General features: G+C 42.3%; 1 long non-coding RNA gene across 3 annotated transcripts in view; it reads right to left on the reverse strand.

The window, feature by feature from the left end:
- The window catches only part of LOC144616669 (uncharacterized), a 215,239-nt gene extending 199,858 nt beyond the window's left edge, over positions 1 to 15,381 (reverse strand). For all 3 annotated transcript variants that reach the window (XR_013556163.1, XR_013556162.1, XR_013556161.1), the window contains exon 1: positions 15,009 to 15,381. This is a non-coding gene — a long non-coding RNA (uncharacterized LOC144616669). The remainder of the gene's footprint in view (positions 1 to 15,008) is intronic.
- Positions 15,382 to 23,903: the final 8,522 nt, after the last annotated feature.

A 23,903-nucleotide genomic window follows, 5' to 3' on the forward strand; every position in this document is an offset into this window, starting at 1 on the left:
CAGAAGGAGTGAGGAGTTGGGAATTGTATCCTATCAACATTGGCAAGGAATAACAGGGTGTTGGGTACAAAAGACAACGCCATTTACCCTCCAGACCTTCCCTCTCCCACCCCAGTGAGGGGTTACACTTTATCTGAAAGTATATTTCTTCCTCTGCCTCTTTCCCTTCCTTATCCCATGGGCCTCCTTTGCTCTTTCCTTTTTATGAAATACATGCACCTAAATCCTTGTTTCATGACCTCACACATCTGTGATACTGATATGACTCTTATTTGAAAATCTGTGGACTGACGGAACTTTTGCTACCAATTTTTACTAAGCTATACATTACTTAAGAAGCTAGCTGTTAAAATAATGTTCCTTCAGGATTTCTCCCAGTGCTAATGCATATTTTTAATGAGCTTAAAAAAAAGAACAAAGGTAGGGTTGAGCTCAAACAGCATACCAGGACGTTTATGAAAGTCATATTCGGTGTTATACGTTTGTGAGGTAATGGTGAAGAAGGGATTGGAGAACAGGAGGGGAAAGGTCTCCTGCTTCCCTAGATCATCGCTGTGCTCTCCGTCACTCCTGCCTGGAAGCTCCAGTGAGTGTGTTTATCTCCTTTTTTCCAATGTTTCTAACACTATGACAAAAGCATCATTTTAGAGAGACTAATTTGGCAGTGGACCAGAATGGATTGGAGCTGGCTAGGCAACCCATAGAGAACCTGTTACAGAGAGAAGAGTGTAGATATAAAATGGCAGAGGCCTGTGTTTTCATAGTGGCCACAGAAATGGAAAGGAAGGAGTGGAAATTAGATTTATTTTAACCCAAGTGTCCTCAGCCCCAACCACCCTGTGGACTCAACATTGAGGCAACATTAATACCCCAGATTCCCTGGATCATTATCCCCACCTGCTGGTGTCAACCTCATCTTCCCCATTCATTCGTGGTCTAGCCAAAGGGAGCCTTGTACTGCTCATGTCCTTCTGCCTCAGCCTCCCCCTGGATGTTCGCTGGAAGACGGTGAAGACTATCTGTCTCCCAACCCCAATTTGTTCTTTTCATGAAGACTTACAGCACAATGAGCACTGACCAAGAGTTTCTTTAGATAATATTGATTCATATCCCACCATCATGTATCATTGATTATTTCATATGGATATACATTGCCTCATCAATTAGATGGTACATTTCTTCGGGGAACATACTTTTTCTGTATAATCAATGGTGTGTTGTGTGTATGATGGTATAAGGCATATTGTTCACACACAAAGTAGACGATACTGTGGTGGAGCCCTTCCCTAAAGAATAGGTGAAAACCTCACAAGGGAAGGCAACTTGTATGTGTGTGCATGTGACCTTCCTCATGACTCTGTAACATAGACTACCCATTCAGACTGGATGTTACCATATGTGGGAGACAAAGGAGCAAAAATTGTACAAAAGGCAACCACCCCCCGCCCCACCCCACACGGTGCTTGGGGCTCAGCCTTTTCGGTCTTAGCCCCCTGAGCCCATGCTGGCACAAATAAAGCTGATTTCTGGAAAGAAAAGCCTTGGTGTCCCTACTCTGTGTGTGCGACTCACAGCTACAGTACAAGTGAGTAACCTGGACAAAGTTTCCAAGCCACTGCCTAAAGAGAAGAAAAACTTTCATTCTATATATGATAGTAGAAATGACTGTAAGTGAAAGGACCATCTATTAATGTGATATGATTATGTTATTAATCGGGGCTGTAGTACACTAGCAGCTAAGACCTTTGAGAGAGTTAAAGTAGAAATTAAAAATGGCTGAGACAGGTGGTCAAAGAAATAGAATGGCTCTTGGGCCTGTAGGAAGGGATTACACACAGTCAGTAGGTACTTACAACTCAACATGCCACTAGTCCATCAAGAGAAGGGCAGCCACGGCAAAGAGAAAAGGAAGAGTGGCAGAGGCCAATATTGGTAGTACCTCCTCCCAAGCCCTCTGACACCAGGGAAAGGTACCCCCAATCATGTTTAAAACAAAACAAAACAAAACGCAGTTTGCTACATGCACACACAAGCCCTACGAGGGAAGCTAATGGAAATACACTATTTTGCTCAATGGCTGCTTGGCTCGGGGGGGACACCACTTTACTAAACAGCAACAATACTTTAGATCTGATCATTGTAACCCTGTGATCTATAGTAAGAAATGTGTGTGTTCACCCTTCTTCCTGTTCCTGGCACTGAGCTCCCAAACCCCTTGGAATTTCCTGTGATGAGAGCAATAAAGGTAGCTTGTGTTACATTAATGAAGCAACTCAGGGAAAGCACCTATGGAAGGGGGCTGGTCACCAGTGGAGCCAACAAGCAGTTAAGAGTTAGAATTTTCACTCCCACTGCATCACCACCCCCTCCATCTCCTAGAAGGGGAGAGGCTGAAGATTGACCAATGGCAGAAGATTTAATCAACTATGCCTGAGTAATGAAGCCTCCATGAGAACCCAAAAGGAGAGGATTTGGAGAGGATTTGCCCTGTACATCTCTCCCATCAGGCTGTTCCTGAGTTATACCCTTTTATAATAAACTGGCGATTTAATAAGTAAAATGATTCTCTGAATTCTAGGAGCTGTTCCAGCCAATCAATCAAACCCAAGGAAGCAATTGTTGCAACTCCTAACTCAACTGTTCAGAAGCCCAAGTGACAACATGGATTAATTGGTGACTGAAGTTGGGGCTTAGTGGGGACAGTCTTGTAGGACTGAGCCCTCAAACTGTGTGATCTGACACTATCTCCGGTAGTGTCAGAATTGAGTGCAATTCTAAGACACCCAACTGGTGTCAGAATAGCTCGGTGGTGTGTTAAGAAAACACAAACACATTAGAATTGGTGGCAGAACCACAGCTGGCAATCAGAGATGGAACCAGAATGAGAATGACTCAGTTATGCAACTGCTATTACGCAACTGCTTTCTGAAAGCTAATTCGGCCAGGTACTTCCCTTCCCCAAAGGCGTATACAGAACCAAATGAAATCAAACATGCTCATTAGGAGCTACAAACGCAGTTTGTGAGGAGTTCCTTGAAATTCATAGCATAGTGTAATGGGAAATTAAGACCAAGGATAAAAATGGAGTAGTATTTAATTTTGTCTTGAATAGCTAAGATTTTGGCAGGTAAAAAGACAGGCGAGTCAAGATTTTTCCTCCTATACTATAATTGTTTTTCAGATATACTCTAGTTCCGAGGTAAAAAGACAAACCCATCGCCACGATTGGATCAGCAGTTCAAAAACAAAACACAAATCCAGCTGACAGTGGACCAAGGAGGTCATCCTTGTGCAAAAAAAAAAAAAAAAAAAAAAAACAAAACAAAACAAAAAAACCCAAACCAAAACAAAACAAAACAAAAAACAATGCCCACGTAGGAATAAAAGTTCAGAGCTGTGAAAGAGAAAGTCTGCCAGTAAAATCAACTCCTTTTCCTGGTTCAATACCAAACCCTGCACTGAGCAACCTTGAAAGTCCTTCGATTCAAGGGGAAGGCATTCAAGGCAGGAGGTTCGGCACGGGTAGTTAAATGCAGAGGTTGTGCTTCCTTGATTTTGTAGCCTTAGAAAACAGGGCCCTTCCATTACTGCTAATAATGGAGGCCGAGAAGCAGACAAGAATGCTTCGCTTTTGAAGCTAAATCCCCACAGGAGAGCTGCTTTGCTCTGTGTAGGTAGAAAGAGACAAAGAGTTGCAAGAAAACAGTCACATCCTCAGCACTTTTATCTCCTTGCTGCCTAGCTACTTTCATAGGTTAGAGTGTGGAGAGGGAAATTCTTACAGAAGCCCGAGAATAAGCATGCGCCTCTCTCTCCTGAGCTTCAGGAACACAACCTGCGCAGAGGCACCCCATGAGACAGCGGGCTGCCCTTGACCAATAAGGTTTGGGAAAATGTTCTTACCTCTTCTTGTCTCTTCATGTAGAATCTTTTTTTCCATTGGTTCTTTGGGCTTCCTCCTCAGGCTCCAAGAGGAAGAGAAAGATTGCTGTATTATTTCAAGCCAAAGATATAGTATGGTTTAAAAATAAGCAAGGGCGAGAAGCTTAAATAGCGTCCGTTTCCACCACCTTCTCACTTCAGTATCTCAACGTGGTAATGCCCGTTTCTGCTAACGACAAGCCAGTGAGTGCTTGCTCAGTCCATCATGGGCTCCTCTGGCTCCTAAAAACAGCTTTCAAATCTTAAGCCCGAATTTGACTTTCAGGTATTCTGAGAGAACAGTAAGGAAAGGGAAGAAAAGGGATACCTGAATAGGAAAATATTTCCCTGAGCAGAGGGGAGAAAAATCCACTAACTACAGAGCAGTATTAAAAAGAGACACAGACGGGGTGTCTGGGTGGGTGGCTCAGTTGGTTAAGCGCCAACTTCGGCTCAGGTCATGATATCACAGTTTGTGGGTTCGAGCCCCACATCGAGCTCTGTGCTGACAGTGCAGAGCCTGGAGCTGTTTCAGATTCTGCGTCTCCCTCTCTCTCTGCCCCTCCCCTGCGCATGCTCTGTCTCTCTCTCTCAAAAACAAATAAGCATTAAAAATAAATACATAAAAATTTTAAAAAAGAAATAAAAGAGAGAGAAACAGAGACAGACCGAAACCCAAACTACATGTATCTAGAGATTTTGTGGGGAATTTGATTTTCAGATCTAGTAGACTAAAAAGTTTAAAAACTTAACATGAACAAAGAGGATTTAATAGAGACATGTATGTATACTACTAACTTTGTATTCTGAAAACAGACATTCTCAAATACTTCTGGAACAAAATTTGTTTGGATAGTAGATTACTGAAAGCCTTTTAAGACGCCTAATATGCAATAAAACTGGAAATAAGCGAAAACAAAATATGCACTTATCAACCACGAGAAAATTTTAACAAAATTCTTGGTTAAGAACAAAAAAATAAGCCCTAAAGTTACAGACTGTTCAGAAATCATGAAACTATTAACTATTAGCATTTAATTGTTACTTGTGTGTCACTTTTTCTTAACACTACTTTATACTTAATCCTCATCACTCTATGAGGTAGATGCCTTTCTCTCCATGTTTCAGGTGAGGAAACAAACACACAGAGCTCAAATAGCTTGCCCCAGGTCACAGAGGTATTTAGTGGCAGACTCAGAATTTGAACCCAGACATCCTAGTTCTAAGGCCCACATCTCTAACCACTAGACTGTAAAATTTCATAAAACCCCACAGGAACGGCCCAAGTCAAAGAGGAAAATTCATGGCCTCAATAGCTTTTTATTTTTTAAAAAACAGATTGCATAACACAAGATTCCAGTATGATGGCACTCTTAGCAAATGAGCCTATTTCCTCCTTCTGCACTAAATGCATAGGGAAAGAAAGAACCAAAACCAAAGTAGAAATGGTGTTGCCCTGAAGATTGACCTGGTCTGAGTCACTGTGTTGAGGTGAGACCCACAGACCTGCGAACATTACATAGACTCAAGCTAAGGATTGAGAAGAATCGTGACTTTGACTAACAATGCCATCAACATTACAGGATCTATACATATGGAGTCAGAATTGTTTCTGTGTATACAAAGTCAAAATTGAGTTCTGTGATGACAATTGTAATGATTTTGATTACAGTAACTTACTAAATTGCTATAAATGGGGACCTTTCGGGATGAAGTGGTTAGGAGCCCAGGCTGTGGCATCAGACCTTGGCTTGAGGCTATGGCTTGGCCACCTGCTAGTTTGAGGACCTTGGTAAAGTTACTGAACCTAATTTTCCTCTTATATAAAGTGGGAAAAACAATAGCTACCACCACCACCCCATCTCCTGAAGTTGTTGTAAGAACTAATTATAAAGCACTCAGTAAGGTACCTGGCACAGAATAGCTTCATTCTCTCACTTTATATATGTTCTAGACACATGCAACACTGGAAAATAAAGTGCTACCAGAAGACCAAAAATTCAAGAACATCCACCCTTCAAAAGTCAGAGTAGACAAATAAATTGTCAAAGGAAACCGTAAGACTTCAGAGCCTCTGTAATAACAGGCTAGGGTATTTGGACAAGCCCTCTTGATAACAAAACAAACAAACACAAACCTAAAATCTCTTGGCAAAATGTTAAAAACAAACAAAAAAAAAAAACAAAAAAAAAAAACCCCACACGTTTCTTAAAAGAAAGAGGTGCTAACAACACAGTTAGAAATAACCAGAACAAAGGGAACTCCAGAGATAAATGAACACAGAAGCCACTTTTGTCCTGAGGAAAGCTTTGCTCTCATTAGACTTGAACTTGCATTGCTAAAGAATTTGGGTCACAAAAGGGCCATATGTCAAAGCTAAGACTCACACAAAATGGAATGTCTAATGGGAGACTGTCACCTCAATAAGCTAGGACCCAAACAGAAGGAAGAACCAGAGGAATCCAGGCCTTCTGTGAGATCTTACAACTGAGATAGACCCAGAACTCAAGGCTTGAAGTAGGATTAGAGTGGTCCTGGACTGCAATCACCCTCAGGTGCCAAGCAGAAGCCAACTCAAATGCTCTCTGGAAGACTGTAGCTTTGGTCTAGTTCTCCACCGGTTCCTAGAGATAGTTCCGAGTACAATAGTCTGGAATTGATGATGAGGATGTAGGCTAAAAACAAGTTATCTTCAGGGAGAAAAGCAGAATCAGTCATGTATGCATGCATGTGTGCACATGCACGCGTACACACACACACACACACACACACACCCTGGGACACAAACCCACACAAGATTTGGCCTGACTATAAGAATTCTGATTATGTTTAACGAAACATGTAAGCTATGCATCTGCAGGGAACAGGAAATTTTTATCCAGTGATCTTGCAAATGAGAAAGAGAATCAAGTAGAACTTCTGGATTTAAAAAATGTGACGGGCGCCTGGGTGGCTCAGTCGGTTAAGCGGCCGACTTCGGCTCAGGTCATGATCTCTCAGTCAGTGAGTTCAAGCCCCGCGTTGGGCTCTGTGCTGACAGCTCAGAGCCTGGAGCCTATTTCAGATTCTGTGTCTCCCTCTCTCTGACCCTCCCCCCGTTCATGCTCTGTCTCTCTCTGTCTCAAAAATAAATAAACGTTAAAAAAAAAAAATTTTTTTTAAATGTGATAACCAAAGTGAAGAATTCAGTGGATGAGTCAACAGAAGATCATGAATAGGGTTAAAAATCAAAACAAGTTATCCAGATTGTAGCCCAGGGAGACAAACAGGAAAACCAGGAAGAAGTAAAAGGTACAGATGTTAAAGTCAAGGGTATTCAGGGTCCCCAAAGAAAAGAGTAGCACAGAGACCACATTCGAAGAGATATGGCTGAGAATTTTCCTTCACCAATCCAGACTCAAGAAGCTCAGTGAATTCTAATTGTGATAAATAAAAATCAGTCCATACCTAGATACAGCATAACCTTCTAAATACCAGAGACAAGGAGGATACTCTGATATCAAATCTGAGAAAAAACAACAGATTTTCTTAAAAAGAGTGTTGGACTGACAGCAACAAGACAGAAAACAGAATAATCTTTTAGTATGTTGAAGATCATGATCAACCTAAAATTCAGAGTGAAAATATTTCTAGAACCAAGGTGAAATAAAGACATTTTCAGAAAACAAAAAGCTTATCACCCAAACAAAGGAAAATCTAACAAATGCCCATTGGGTAGCAGCAAATATGATCCAAAACTGATGATCAGAGAAGTGAAAAGGATTTGTGAAGTCATGTAAAAAAACCTTGAACACATAAACTAGGTCTCGTGGGTTCTAACTATAGAAAGGTCATTACTTTTCTGAAAGGAGGGTACAGTTACCAATTAACTTTAGACTTGTTATGTTGATACCACAACTTGATAGGTTGTGATTTTTAGGATAAGATGTAAAAGGAATAGAAAAAGTGTATAATGCCTAAACTAGTAGAGGAAAAATGGAATTTTAAAAAAATTAACAGACGCAGGAAACAGTTCCACAACACAGGAGAACAAAGCACAAAGTAAAGTTAGATTTAAGCCAGATGAAAAAGTGATCACACTTTATTTAATTGAAACATACAGAAGAATGAGGAAAATCTCTATCAGCTTAAAAATATATATCCTGAAAATCGGGGTGCCTGAGTGGCTCAGTCGGCTGAGCATCCAACTTTGGCTTAGGTCATGATCTCACAGCTTGTGAATTCAAGCCCCACGTCAGGCTCTGTGCTGCCAGCTCAGAGCCTGAAGCCTGCTTTGGATTCTGTGTCTCCCTCTCTCTCTGCCCCTCCCCCACTTGTGCCACGTCTCTCTCTGTCCCTCAAAAATAAACATTAAAAAAATTATATATATATATATATATATATATATGTATATATACACATATGCATATATACATATATACATATACGTGTATACACACACACACATATATATATATAATCACCTTATACATGAAAAAAAGCAAGAGGCAAAAAAATTACCTATCACCTTTTGTGGAAGAAAGAATAGAAGTGAGCATGCTTATTTTTGAAAAACAAAGCATAAATGAGAAATAAAATCAGTGTCCTATGGGGGTACAGGGGGTTGGTATCTACAAAGTAGAAGGGATAGAGAAAGGAATGAGACTTGTAAGTATACCTTTTCATATAGTTTTGACTTTTGAACCATGTTAATATTTTATGCATTCAAAAAATAAATTTAAACATGAATGGGGAAAACATGAAAGTTGAATGCAAATAGAAACAAAAGAACCCAACCATCTATCACATTGGCCATATTCATAATTATACACCTAATTACACAGAAGGAAAAATACTAATCCAAACAATTTCTGAGCACAGTACTCTGACAATACACCCTCAATGGAATACAGTCTAGTCTAAGGACAAAAAGAAAGCTGCGAAGAAATTTTTTAAGTGACTTAGTTTGTTGTTGATGAAGCCATTATGAAATATTCTGAATGAATCACAGGACTGAACAAATATATTGTTGGGAACCCAGGTTCTCATTGTGGGAGAAGACAGGTACAAGTATCAAAGGTGGACAGAAGAAAAAAAAAAAATCCTGTAGTATTAGGATAGAATTAGAAACCTCATTAGTATAGGGTCACCTGGGTGGCTTAGTAAGTTAAACGTCCAACTCTTGATTTCGGCTCAGGTCAGGATCTCAAGGTTTGTGAGATGGATCCCCCATCGGGCTCCATGTTGACAGCATGGAGCCTGTTTGGGATTCCTTCTCTCCCTCTCTCTGTGCCCCTCCCAACTTCATATTCTCTCTCTCTCTCTCTCTCTCTCTCTCTCTCTCTCAAATAAATAAATAAAACATTAAAAAAAAAAAGAAACTGCATTAGTGTAACTTGAGATTTCTTAGCTTTTCACAGAAGGAGCTGGAAGCAACCTCATCTCTGTACCCAAAGTGCCTCTAGCATTCAGACCTCGGTTGAACATTATGACATCTTGGAGAAAAGAAGGATTTCAGGGCTGAGACAGGGTAAGTTAAAAGAGAAGCTCTGAAGATCTTGACCAGAGAGTAAAGAAGTGCTCTCACACCTGGTGGGTAATGTCACAGAATGGGCCCCCCGATACTGGGAGCTTGAAAGAGCTCAAGATGGCCAGACCATGGGTAATTTAACTTCAAAATGAGTAATGACAGGAATTGATCACAATACTGAATCAACAACTCATCCACAAATCCACTCTGATCCTGAACCCTTTTTTTTGGTGGGGGGAGGACAGAGAGACAGGATGCATATGCACATGGGGGTGGGGCAGGGGAAGAGGGAGAGAATCTCAAGCAGACTCACCCAGGGTGGATCCCCACATGGGGCTCCAGCTCATGACCTCAGCTAAAATCAAGAATCGGGTGCTTTACCAACTGGGCCACCCAGGCACCTCCTAAAACTTTATTTTAAAAGGGATGGGGCAAGAGAAGAGAGAAAGGGAAAGCTTTTCTTCAGAATGCCAACAACCAGGTGGAGAAGGAAAGATAGAAATTGAAAACCATTGTTTTGCAACAGTAAAAATCACCAACGGAAGATGAAATATGGGGTAAGAGATTGCTGGGGACCACAATGTAGAGAAACCCGACAGACACCTACCTTAACCAAGGGATCAAACATATTATAACGGGATAAACTATACTATTTGCCCCTAACACACTCACTGATGAGAACACAGCATCATCTGTGTAATATTCCTGCCAGAAATATTTACCCAGACCTAAAGAGGGAAGGAGTCAGACAAATACAAATAGAGCAATATCCTGCAAAACCACCACGCTGGATTCTTGAAAAAAGAGATCGACAACAGACAGACACACAGACACTGAGATGGAAAAACAAAACAAAACAAAAAAAGTCTGGGTCTCTGTTCTACATTAGCGAAAACTAAATGGAGTTCAAGACCCTTCGTTGGATCCTGAGTGGAGAAAGTTTTTAAAAGACCTTGTTGGGACAATTGAGGATATCTAAATATGAACTATTAGATGATAATGTTGTATCAATGTTAAAATTCCAAAGTGGATCATTATATTGTGGTAGGAGAAGGTCCATGGTCTTCAGAAATAAAGGCTCAGCTCTCAAGTTCAAAAAATACTTAAGTGTATGTACTTATGAATTTGCATACACAAAAATTCATACACACAAATTCATTTGCATACACACAAATTCATACACACAAATTCATTTGCATACACACAAATTCATACACACAAATTCATTTGCATACACACAAATTCATACACAGAATTTAGCAGAGTACCAATGATTGGTGAATCTAATTGGTAGTTTTCCTTGCAAATTTTCTGTAGATTTGAAATTTTTCAAAATCAAAAGTTGGGGAAAAGTTAACTGAAATATACATTTAAAGCACATATGATTATATTAGATGTACACAAGGAAAATATCCAACTGTATGCAGTATATAAGAGAGCCATATTCAACATGAAGATTATTTTTAATGTTCATTTATTTTTTTTGAGAGATACAGAGCGTGAGTGGTGGAGGGGGCAGAGAGAGAGGGAGACACAGAATCCAAAGCAGGCTTCAGGCTCTGAGCTGTCAGCCCGGAGCCCTACGTGGGACTCGAACTCACGGACTGAGAGACCATGACCTGAGCTGAAGTCAGATGCTCAACTGACCGAGCACACACGCACCCCTGAAAATGAAAATATTTTAAAAAGGTAGTTCTGGTGGCTCTATAAACACCAGACAAGATAAATTGTAAGCAAAAAGCATTACCAGAAAAATTAACCTCAATGATTTTTCAAAAAGTTCAATTCACAAATATATTTAAAAATTCCAAAACTGTATGTCTAATAAAATGGCTTCAATATATAAAGCCACAGCAACACAGTACAAGGAGAAATAGAAAAATCTACATTCTTAACGAGAGGTCTTAACCTAAATCTCAGTTGTTGATGGACCAAGCAGCCAAAGCAGAACTCAAATGAGTGGAAATACCCACATACACAAGAATCTAAAGTTTAGCATCCATAAACACCTTCTGTAATACTAGGAGATATTCTCTCACTAAAGAAAAAAATAAATCCAGAAAGAAGACCTCGAATATAGAAAGCAAGGGTAATCAAAGCAATTAAAAACCAAAATAAAAAAGCTCTAAAACTTCTTCTTTACAGAAAAAAAATAACCCTAGAACTATTGTCTTTATATATATATATATATATATATATATATATGTATATATGTGTGTATGTATATATGTATATACATATATACATACACACAATTTTATATATATATACACATATACATACATATATATATATACATATACATACATATATATATATATATATATATGATGGGGGGAGGGGCAGAGAGAGAGGGAGACAGAATCTGAAGCAAGCCTCAGGCTCTGAGCTGTCAGCACAGAACCTAATACGGGGCTCAAACTCATGATTGGTGAGATCATGACCTGGGCCAAAGTCGAACACTTAACCAACTGAGCCACCCAGGACCCCCGAGATTATCTTAATAGGATAAGTGGATGAAATTAAGAAGGAACTAAAAACATGGAGACATGGTTATTTTGTACAAAAGGAAGCTATAGATTCTGATTAAGTCTGGAAGATAGAAAAATATTTAGATGCATATCAAAAATGTAAGATTAACTACTAGAAAAATACAGTGTATTGTTCCTAAATGACCTGAGTAAAAAAACAAACAAACAACAACAAAAAAAACCAGGAACAGGAACAAAAGCAAACAAATAAGAAGTTAATCAAAGACAGGAAAAGTAACAAATCAAGAAAATAAGAAGCATGGTAAAATATGGTATGTCAATCCAAACATGTCTGTGACTCCAACAGATGGCTTGTAGGAGGAGAAACAAAGCTAGGAGCTATTTACAAGAGATACCCCTAAAATAAAATGGCACCACAAAGTTGAAAATAAGGAGATCAAAAAAGTACATACCAGAAAAATACCAAGAGGAGCACAATAATAATGTCAGACAATACAGTTTGAGGCAGACATCACTAACAGAAGACAAAGAGGTGTATTTTTATTTTTAAAACATTATAATCCACAAAGATCATAATAGTCACACACAGATGTGCATTATTCCCAGAATTTCAAAATACAGAATGCAAAAAAGCCTCATAAAAATATAAATAAGGAAAATTTATAACCACAGTAGGTCTAACACCCTTAGAATCCATTCCTATGCAATTTCTCCAAGTTTCTCCTGATTAGCAAAATCTTACTATTTGTGTAGTGTCTAGGTTACTTTTTCTCAGGTCTCAGTATATCTCCATCCCTAGAGCATGCTAAGAATTGACCCTAGTGATACAGCCAATGGTAACAAGGATGGCTGTGGTGGGTCTTGAGGAGAATGACATCCCATTTCAAGACATCTGCCCTGGTTGAGGTGAGCACGTAGGTTTCAAGCAAAGGAAGGCACCTCTCTTCAGATTTTGGCAGACAAGATACTTCCACTGACAAGGGAAGCTTGGGGTGACTTGGGCTTCAAGATCGTTAGTTTTCTCAGTCTAACCAGACATTTCTATTCCAAGTTTTGGGATCCCATTCTTTCCTATTAATGCCCTAAACTTTAATGAAAGAAACTTGCCACACTGTGAATTTAGCACTCACAACTCTACAGTCCACACAATTAAATTTTGTACCTGATTTTTAGCAGTATCAGCCCCGTGACTACAAGAAGTAATCATTCTTGCAGGGCTCTAATAGAAGGTCTCTGACTTCCTATAGTCACATCGTGATTTGAGCTGAGAGCTAACGAGCCTGAACTTGTCCTTTCCTCTCTGTAAATATTCTAGTATATTCAGGGCAATCCACCTCCACAGTTCTGTTCTTTAGTCCTCATTACTGCTCTAACAGTCAAGTCCAGCACTTGCTTGAGATCTCAAGGCATTTGCATCCAGTGACATTGCATCACAATTAACCACAAGTGATAGCTTGATTAATTGGGATTCCATGGCATGCCAGATATTACCAGCATCCCATTTTCCATTAGCAAGGAGCGGAGCACTGCACTTAAGCCTAGACAAATCCCCAAATGCCATTTGTGTGTGTGTGTGTGTGTGTGTGTGTGTGTGTGGTATTTATCTTCTGGGACCACTTCCAGTGCCAATTCTATCACTCAGGGTCCAGGCAAGAGACAGAAACTACATAGGAATTTGATCAGGGAAGATTAATACGAGGAAATATCTACAAGAATATATACTAATAGAGAACAGGGCAGAGGGAGAGCAGCCAACGAAGGAACAAACTTGGAAGGGCAGCCCCTTCCCCATAGTGGGATTCAGATCTCCTAGAGGACAAGTCTCCAGCCTACTAGATAGTCAAGAAGCACTCTAGATGCCTAGGGCCGGACCTGGTCCAAAGTGGGTAAGCTGAGGCGGGTCCACTGTGAGGCCTCCTGCTGGGTGCCCGCAAGCAAATCAGTCAGGCTGGGCACTGGCAACACAACTTGCTGGAGGGTAAGCGCCACTCTGTGTCCTACACATTCCACTGACAACCAAACGGGAGTTCACTTCAAACGGGAAGGTGCCCCTGCTTCCTGCCATGTCCCTCCAGCACCCTCTACTGGCAAAGGCTGGCATTGCGCCGGACGGCAAAGGAGAAAGGTTTACAGTGTGGCTCCGCTATCAAGGCAGTGAAGGGCCCATTTGGAGCTGAGAGGCAGTAAATTGGTAACTAACGTATTCACTCGCTATTGCACCCCCTTTTCCTTCACCCAGCCCATTAGCTGTCTGGGGCTCTTTACCTGGCTCAGTACCCTAAACCCTTATTCCCAATGGGGTTAGCCCTGGGTAATACTGCCTAGGGAGTGCCACTTGAGCACTTTGCTAACCTTGATTATGGACACAGTAGTCCCAGGACAGGACGGAACCCAAGGGAAGCCCTAGACATCTGCCATCCATATTTCTCTACATCCTCCTTGGGCAAGGAAACGTTCCCTTGATAGTTTCATCAATCACTCCGGTCTTACACGTGGGTTGTGTTGTTTTTCATTTTTGTCCATTTGCCTGGTAGTGACTCCTGCAGCTATGAGTGTCCAGGTGGCTCTGTCAATATCCACACTCAATAGACATATCACTGTGCCTCCTGGAGGAAGCATTTGTCCTTTGGGCACTAAAACCTCTAAGCTAGCCAAGCCCGGATTCACAGGGACAGGGAACACTTCGTAAGTGAGTTATGCTATAATCATCAGAGGGAATGGAGACAAGGTTCCAGAGGAGAAAGCTGAAGCACATAGAGGTTAGATACCTCACAGAGGTTGCACGGTTACAAACAGCTAATCTGGAATTCAAAATCATGCCTGACTCCAAAGTCCACATTGTTTCCAATCTACCATGTGGCCTCCCGACTATCTGCCAGGCAGCTGTGAAGTATTAATGATAAACACAACATCGGGCCCCAAACCTCCAGTGCTGTCTCAGCCTCTAAGAGAATCGTCTCCATCTCACAGACGCACAACGCCTCGAGCTGTGCTTACCTGCTTCCAGCTCTCCCTGCCTGTTTGTGCTGTGCATCACCCAAAACCCAGCATCGTTCACCCAAGAATGTTGAAACCAAGGGTCCTACCTTTGTGGGTAGAGTTTTCTTCCCTTATGTCAGAGCTGCTGCACTTTTTCCAAGCTCGAAAACATTACAGCAGCACTAGCTCATGGGTCCAGACCTTCGGCAGTTGTCCTACCACACTTTTTACCCTGCGCGCGGTGGACAGGTAGTCTGGCTCAAGGGCGGCCATAGTAGTTTTGCAGCGGGGCGGGGGGGGGAACACAACTGACCATGAGTGGTGGAAATTTTAAGCTGCTGAGGGAGGAACAGCTGACCTTTAAGAATGCCTCCAAGCATGAGCGTGGCTGTTAGGAAAAGGAGCAGCAGCTGCAAAGGAACGAAGGCACCCTTACAGGTGATTAACCACCACTAATGCCTCTCCTTCGAGATGGTGGGCGTGGCTGCCCCAGCCTCAAGATATATGTTTTATGATGAGCTCTCCCTTCATGGCACCCTAATGGGAACACGTGGCTCAGATTTGGGGAAAATATTAACTAAAACCTACATTAATACAGAGTCTAATAGAGTCCTTTTTTTTTTTTTTTTAAAGAAGCAGCTGGCCATAACCTAATAGGGAAAGAAATGATCATGATGTAGCTGTTCTCCTTGCAAATGAAACTTCATAATAAATAACTTTCATGCATATAGGTCACCCCCAAGACCAGGCTCCACTGTGGGTTTTAGAAACATGATCTAATTTGTGTAGCTCTAAGTGCTCAGTCAGGGTCAGGCATTATTCATCCACGTATCACATTTTACCACTGAGTCAGGTGAGGGATGAGGTAGAGCCCACCTTGGGAAATGGTGTGAAATGAGGAAAAGTATCTTCAGCTCTGTACCAGCAGGGCACCACCCTCCACCCCCCTACCCTCCTTCCTCCACGTTCCTGGAGCCTGGCCTCCCTCTGCTCTGCTCTCCACTAACCGAAACCTATTTCCTGTGTCTCATGCTCTCAGACCTCAGATGTCAAGCAGTGAATCTGATTCACAAATCAGTGCTCATGTGAAGAGACAAACAGGCAGTGTACCATCATTTAAGTAGATTTTTAGTAAAATCTAGCTTTCACCTCTTAAGGGACAAGTAACAGCAATCACTTTGCTTCTGCTTTTTAAAAAGACGAAAAGAGTGAATGTGACCCTGTGCAATTTGGAAGGGCCTGCACTGCCCACATCCCCTTTCTGAAGAAACAGCCTTGTAGGGAACTATGTGATTCTACCCCATGCCCTCCATCCACAGCACTGGCAAATGCCTGACCATAGGGTGGTCAGTCTAGACTTCTGGTCTGGCCCCAAAAGATGAACTTTGCAACTCGTGTTTTTTTCTTCAGAATTGGAAAACCGAAAGCAGCTGGAATGGCACATAGACAGGGTATCATGGTCCAGAAGAGACTCTCCAGCCAAGAGAAGGAGGAGCAGGAGAGAGACGGTGAGGGGTGTGGCTGCCTTGAGAGTTTCCTTAGTCCCTGACTACTTTCTAGGCTTCCAGAGCTAGTCCAATGAGACTTCCACTCCTCTTAGCCTGTTCTTGGATGTCCATGACACTTGCTCTTGAATTTCAACACCAATGAGACTGCTACCTAGAAGGTGAACAATTGTCCACCAGTTAACAGCAGAATATAGAGCAAAATCCTGGCCTCCAAACCTGAACTGATGTATCTGTCCCCAAAAGTAGGAGTGATCATGAAAACACCCAACAGTTGTACGGCAGAGGCCCCACTCATCAGAATGGTCTGCCCTGTCAGATACCAGCGCATGTGCCCCAGCCTCTAGCTTCAGTCAGGATGGTCGTGGCAGTTGGAAGAAAGCCATCAGAAATGCCTTCACACCCCTTCTTCCCTGAGATGATGCTGCAAGAGCTTACCATAAGTTATCTTCACATGTTTCCCACCCAGACTTGGTGCCTCCGGCCTCCCTGCGATTCCCATGGTGCCTGAAAGGGGTGGGGTGGGCCCTTCTGAAAGGGAAAGTCACCCTGGTCTGGCACACGTTCCAAATCCTTAGGTGGAACCAATCCTTGGTTGGTCTGTATCCACACGAGTTAGAATGAGTCAGGGCGTGGCCATCAGAGCAGGGGGAAAATCTCTCTGAAGCTCTTGGGGGAGATTTTATAGGTCCCTGTGGAGAAAGACACACAGCATTGGCGGCCATGGTAAAAAGCACAGGCATGCTGCCTCTGTATACAGGCAGAGGACCACTCACTCCTTCACACAACTCCCGTTGAGCCCTTGGGCACTACCAGTCCTGCCCACTTTTACACAGACTCAGATGGAATTTGTAAAACATAGGTACCCCGTGCAGATTTTTAAGCTAATATCTAAATTTTTCATTTTGAGTTTAAACAGTTACAAACAAGTGTCACAATGCAAATATTGACATTAAAAAAAAAAAAAAAAAACCTGTTCCATTATTCTCTTAAATGTAAAAATAGAAATGGCTAGTGAGATAGAATATGACTTGAGGGTGAGACAGGAGGGTGAGAAATCCTCTTTAAGCAGCTGAGATCATCAGTATCCAGGCAAAGCTGTAGGGCAAGAATGCTCTAAGCAGAGGAAACAAGTGCAAAGGCCCTGAGGCGGGAACAGACCTGACTTATTTGAAGAACAGGAGAATGTTAGTGTTGCAGAAACACAGAAAACAAAGAGTAGTAAGACATAGGCCATAAGAGAGAGGGGTAGGCAGGGGCTGGATCGTGCAGAACTCTGGAGGCCGTTTGTGTTTACTTCTTTTTGCCCCTCCACACTCTCCACCCCTATGTCCCTGCCTGGGCCACAGGAGCCTGACCCGTGCCTCTGTCAGTAGGCTTTGTTGACTGCTGACTTCCAGATGTGCTTAGCCAAGGGTGTGCTCCAGCAGGTCTGAAGAGGAAAAAGCAGGATTGGGGGGCTTATTCCCCTGGCTCCCTTCTTGCAGAGTCTCACGAGCCAGCTGGGTTCCTCCAGTGAAGATCCCAGCCCCTGTCAGGGAGCTTCTCTACCCTGCCTCTGGTTCTGGTCACCACTTTCTTTCCCCGCCTCCCCACACCCTTCATGCCTGGGGTGATCCCACTTGCTGTTATAGCAAGGGAAACTCTTCTGGTTTCCCTAACACGCTCTCCACCTTGGTAAAAAGTCCCTCCATTCAACTCTTCTCCAATTATCCTAACTTGTGTGGGTCATCTATTTCCTCCCGGACCCCGCTTGGCACGCCATGATAAAGTGCTTACATTTTATTAGCAGTATTCTTAAATCCTTTGGTAATCGTCTTCCATCCTGTGAAATTATAAAGTCGTATCACAGATCTTTTTTATTCTAGCTTTCATTTCCAGTGCTTCTATGGCGTTACAGGAAATGCAGTGACTCTATACGTGATGCATGACAGAGCTACGCGACACTTGAGAGACAACTGGTCCATTGAGAACAAAATGCAGTTGGAGGCCATGAAGTTCAAGTCTTGAGCGGCATTCCCATGCACAACCCTCTCTGGGGAATGCAGCCACAGTAACTGCAAAGTCCATTCCCCTCTCCAGGTTAAAAACTTCCTCTTCACCCTCGTGTTGTTATGTGGAAGACTTTCAGCCATAACCATATTTAGTCCTATTTGGGGAGGGGTGGGGAGTGGCGGGCCAAAAGCTAAAAAGAAAAATAAAGTCTGTGTATATGCTTCATAGCTGAGATCAGTTTACTCCTAGCATACTTGCTTGGGAAAGCCTCCATCAGAGGCCGTGTGACCAACAAACCAGGACGAAAACCTTTCCTTTCAACCGGGTGGACCCTGCCTGCTTTCATTCATCTCAATCCAAGGACCATCATGTCAAGTCAGGGCTTCGTTACGCTGTGGGACCCATAAGTGGCTGCAAGGCCACTGCGGACGGAAGACAGTCCACGCTAATCACGGCAAGTCACAGCTGACTTTTTTTTTGTTGTTGTTTAAAGCGTGTTTCCTTCATCAAGATAACATAAATGTACTGACAAAGGGAAACGTACAGACAGCCCAGAGAGGAAGCAGAAGGTAAGAGTGGATGGCCCAGTTAAAAACAGGAACATGTGCAGAGGAGACAATTTCCCTCCCCTTGCAGGCTGAGCCAGGTCCCCAGCACCCTGAGCGGCTGCTCCAGGACGGAAAACCCCCGGTGCCGTATATTGTAACCAGACGTTCGGCTCACACCTTCTGAGAACACCAGGGAAGGCCAAGAAGCGTGGGGGCTCCTGAAAATAAGAAGCGAAGAAGAAAGGATGTAGGGGTTGGTTAAAAATAAAACTTATCAGATGAGAATTAAGTCCACAGAATGTTATCTCTCTTCGCAGGAGGGCTGGGGGGGGGGGGGGGGGAAGGTGGGAAATAGGCACGTCAAGGAGAACGCAGGCCACAGGATGAATAAGCATAAAAATAGGAGGAAATGACCAAGCAAAGGAGCCAACCCTGCTGGGGGAGGGCCTTTCTAGGACAGGCGATAGCCCTCAAGGGTCGCATGAGAAACCAGCCAATGCACTGTTTCTCCTGCAGGGATCTATTTTTTTTCCCCTCTGTACCTTTTTCAAATCGGTTATTCTTTGTCGCCTCCCAGGTGCATTTATTATACTTTCAGAAAAAAATAAAGGTCTGTGGAAGATGTTCTTGGGGAATTCCTACTTCCCGGCATTTTTACGGCAGGTAACCTTGTCCCCAGTGAATTTTTCAAAATCCAGACTGTGGGCAAGTACTTAAGCCCTCGCCCCTCTGGGAACAGCTGCCCGCCTCCCTACCCCCACCCACCTACAGCTCATCTGAGATCTGGCAGGAATTTGGGCTATTCCCAAAGCTGCCTTCCCAACAGGCCTACCACACCCAGACCCTGTTCTCTTTTAACTTCCATTTCCCTGGAAGTTCACGAATGATAGATAAAATGCTTCTTCCACTTCTCAATCCCAAGTCACCTTCCTCCTGTACATCCGCCAGGCATCTGTCATGAGGGATATGCTGTTCTCCCTCAAAGTACAGGCACAAAACAATGTCTACTTGTTAAATTAATGTTTAATGACCCAGTGTTGATCTGCTCCTAAAATGATGAATTTCATTCCACAACTGCTCTTAAATCTGCAAGGCAAAACTGTGGCAATAAAACACAACAGCCGTTCTGAGATGTTGCTCTAATTTTTAAAAAAGAACCACAGGGGCGCCTGGGTGGCGCAGTCGGTTAAGCGTCCGACTTCAGCCAGGTCACGATCTCGCGGTCCGTGAGTTCGAGCTCCGCGTCAGGCTCTGGGCTGATGGCTCAGAGCCTGGAGCCTGTTTCCGATTCTGTGTCTCCCTCTCTCTCTGCCCCTCCCCCGTTCATGCTCTGTCTCTCTCTGTCCCAAAAATAAATAAAAAAAGTTGAAAAAAAAAAAAAAAAAAAAAAAAGAACCACAAAATCATCTTCATACATTTTCTGAAAAAAATCTCAGCACTCAGGAGCATGAGCAGCAACCACTTCCAAAAAAGCTGACTTTTCTAAGGGCTAAGTTTATCAAAGGTCAAACAAACAGGATTCAAGAAAGAAATCTGGTGCTTTTTCAGCGCGCACAGCATTTAAGTAAGCAAAAGAGCTGGGTTAAGGAAATTAAAATGACATCCTTTTAGAGGCCACCTTAAAAAGACTCGGCAGAGACTGTCCAAGGGCCTTTGAGAATTAAAAATGTTTATAAATTTCTACTCAATGTCACTCAGAGGTGATGAAAGCATTCCTAAGATGACAGAGCCTTGCTCAGTCTCTTCCCTTAGTTTCTATTTCTCAGATGGAGAATTGTCAGGAACAGAACTACACTGACATCTCAGCTCTACCTCAACCCCAGAGTGGGAAGCTAGGTGTGTGAAAAAGAAAACTCGGCTTTCCTCCCCCAGAGTGCATCAAAACAGGGACAGGAGGGTAGCAGTTTACACGCTGCCCAAATGTCACGATGATGCACTGTGGCCCGCTGGGAAGCCTCCACATGGCAACCCAGGAAATCCATTCTGTTTTCCCTCCCAGTGGCCCACCCTGCATAACTCTGCTATGTGGGTGATGGTACGCCCATCCTGCCCACGCCCAGCGTGAGCCCGAGGGGCCAACATTGGACATATACCTAAAGTTCCTCCACGATCCTGAGAGGCAGGCAGGAAAGAACCCATTACAAAGTCAAGGGAGAATTCAACTATGAAGTTGGCGATTTCTGTTCCTGTGGTTTACACTGAGTAACTGACATTCCTTTGGGAGGCTGGGCACTAGACCCCTGTGGATAACCAAATACTTAGGTAAATATGCAAGCAGCTAGCATTGAAAGCTCCCCTTCTCCCTACTCCACTCATTCCTCTCTTGTTTTACCATCTCCTCTGTGGGAAGGAGATACCAAAGACAACAAATACTGAGGAGCTGGAAGTCCCAAGTCAAACCCAACCACGTTGTGCTACTCCATTACCCTGTGACCTTGGACAAGCCACCTAACTGTTCTGAGAACATTTTCTCACGTGTAGAGAAGAGCTGTATCCCACTGGCTGCAAAGAAGAAACACACGAGAGCGTGTAGCATAGGCCTGGCATATAGGTATTCTCTGAGTATGTAGTCATTTTACCGATTGTTCTGTGTCAAGACTTGTTAACCGCTGACCGTGGCCTTGTAAATAAATGTAAAGGAGAGAGGCCATGGTAAATGCAGCCTCTCAAAGGACCTATCAACATGAAGGATCAGCAATATAGTAAAAAATCACATTCGGAGAGGAGTGGAGTGGGTCTGAAAGTTGATTGGTTCTTTAATATAAGGCAGCACATACGATCCAACAGAGCTCCACGATACCCAGCTTCATTTTGAGAAGAACTATTTACTCTGTTTTGGCAAGTCTCTAACCACTTTGTTAACCAGTAGTATTCTCTTCATGTCATTCAAAGGATTTAAGACTGAAGCTAAGTCGATCTGGGATGATTTTTATTTAAAATAACTTGACCAAGAACATCCTTTGGGCCAGTCCTCATAGTTAATCAAATAGAAAAGCACCTGACATGTCCAAACTCCTATTTCATACAAACTGCTGACCCAGCATGGCATTTCCCATCATGGCTTTCTAAAACACAGGAAATTTCAGGACTGAATGACAGAAAGAAAGTAGGATGACCCAACCTCTAAAAAACCGGAGTTATTTAAAGAAGAAAAACAAAATCATGTCTGAGTGGATAATTCATGATTCGGACAGCCTAGCATTTAATTGGTATTAACTACTCTACTAAAGATCTATTTAATGCACTTAGGTAAGACTTTTTATTTCCATGAAGTCAGATCTTTGGTTCAAAATTTAATCTCCTGCCAAGGGCTCTGTACTATATAGGTGACGTAACACTGAGGTAGGCTCTTAACATTTCATTGCCAGGAATATAAAGGAAATTGATCAAATTATTTGCCAAATAATGTTTCTTCAGCAGGGTTAAGTCTTCCCCTAAGTGGGCTGTCAAAGACAGGAGCAAAAAGCAGACCCTATTAAAGTTTTATTTTCCAGGTTAAATCTTCCAGGGCTCAAATTCAACCATGAAAAAAATCAGTGCATTAAAAATTGATTTCATTTATAGTTTATTAGTTTATAGGACCTTTGCCTGAAGGAAATAAGCAAGGCCTAAGGGGTCAGATCTTCTGGCAAGTCAAAATATTGACTAAAATGAAAGATACAAGACATACTATTGGAATGACAGGATATTCCTTCAGAATCTTGTCACTAGCATCCTCATGACATTAGCAACCATGGAAAAAAGTTACAATTTTATAGAACATAAAATTCCTAGCAGATGATGTTCTTTCTTTTCTCCTACTGATGTATTTCACCAGAAGTGTTGAAGGATGCACCCTGTCCTATCTGAAGTTATTATTTTTTTTTAATTTTTTTTTAACGTTTATTTATTTTTGAGACAGAGAGAGACAGAGCATGAATGGGGGAAGGGCAGAGAGAGAGGGAGACATGGAATCCGAAGCAGGCTCCAGGCTCTGAGCCATCAGCCCAGAGTCCAACGCGGGGCTCGAACTCACGGACCGCAAGATCGTGACCTGAGTCAAACTCGGACGCTTAACCGACTGAGCCACCCAGGCGCCCCTGAAGTTATTCTTATGTTACTCCCATAGTCCCAGGCTATTAAAGGGCAGAATTCTTCTTTGTTCAATTTTCAGATTCAGAGTGTTCAACGACCTATTCCAACAGGTAAACAAATATAGAATGACACTATGACCAAAGCTTTCTAAAACTCTTAGCCTCGATTTGTAGGTCAACGAGAGAAAGATATGCACAAAAAAACTCCAGCGAGCCCTTTCTGCCAAAGGTGGAGGAAATAAATCAAACCATTAAGACACTAAAGTAGGAGACCAAGTTTATTCAACAAGTATTTACTGAGCCCTTAATGTGTCAGGCACTATTTTAGGTTCTGGGAATACATTCCATTGATTAAAAACATACAAAAATCCCTGTCTTCATTGTGCTTACACTCTAGAGAAAAGATATAAGACAGTAAACATAATAAATAAGTAAATTACATAGTAAGTTAGAAGATGATAAGTACTATGAAAAAAAAATAGAGCAGTTGTGAGAATGAAGACAAGCCTTATCTGGAAATTTTCCAAAACCAGAAACGGAAAAAAAAAAAAATAAGCTTCTTTCTTGGAAAGTGTATATATCTGTAAATGACAAAAGAGGATATTTCTGGCTCTTTAATGTTCATGAGATTTGCAAGCAAGAAACGAAAGGGATTTTAAAATATGAAAATGGAATTGAAAACCAGGAAGAGTAACTTTCGTAAAATAGGTGCACAATACAGGGTTCTTGAGACGGTGGAATCTGTGGCTCTGCTGTAGTGGAATCTTCCACATTTCTAGCAAATTCCATGATTCTGGACATACCGCCAACCACAGTGGATCTGAAGAGTCAATTCTGTTGAAGAAAGGCTACTAGGAACAGAAAATGTGGACAAACTCAAA

Source organism: Panthera onca, chromosome B3, assembly GCF_046562875.1.
Source record: "Panthera onca isolate mPanOnc1 chromosome B3, mPanOnc1 haplotype 2, whole genome shotgun sequence".
Classification (NCBI taxonomy): domain Eukaryota; kingdom Metazoa; phylum Chordata; class Mammalia; order Carnivora; family Felidae; genus Panthera; species Panthera onca.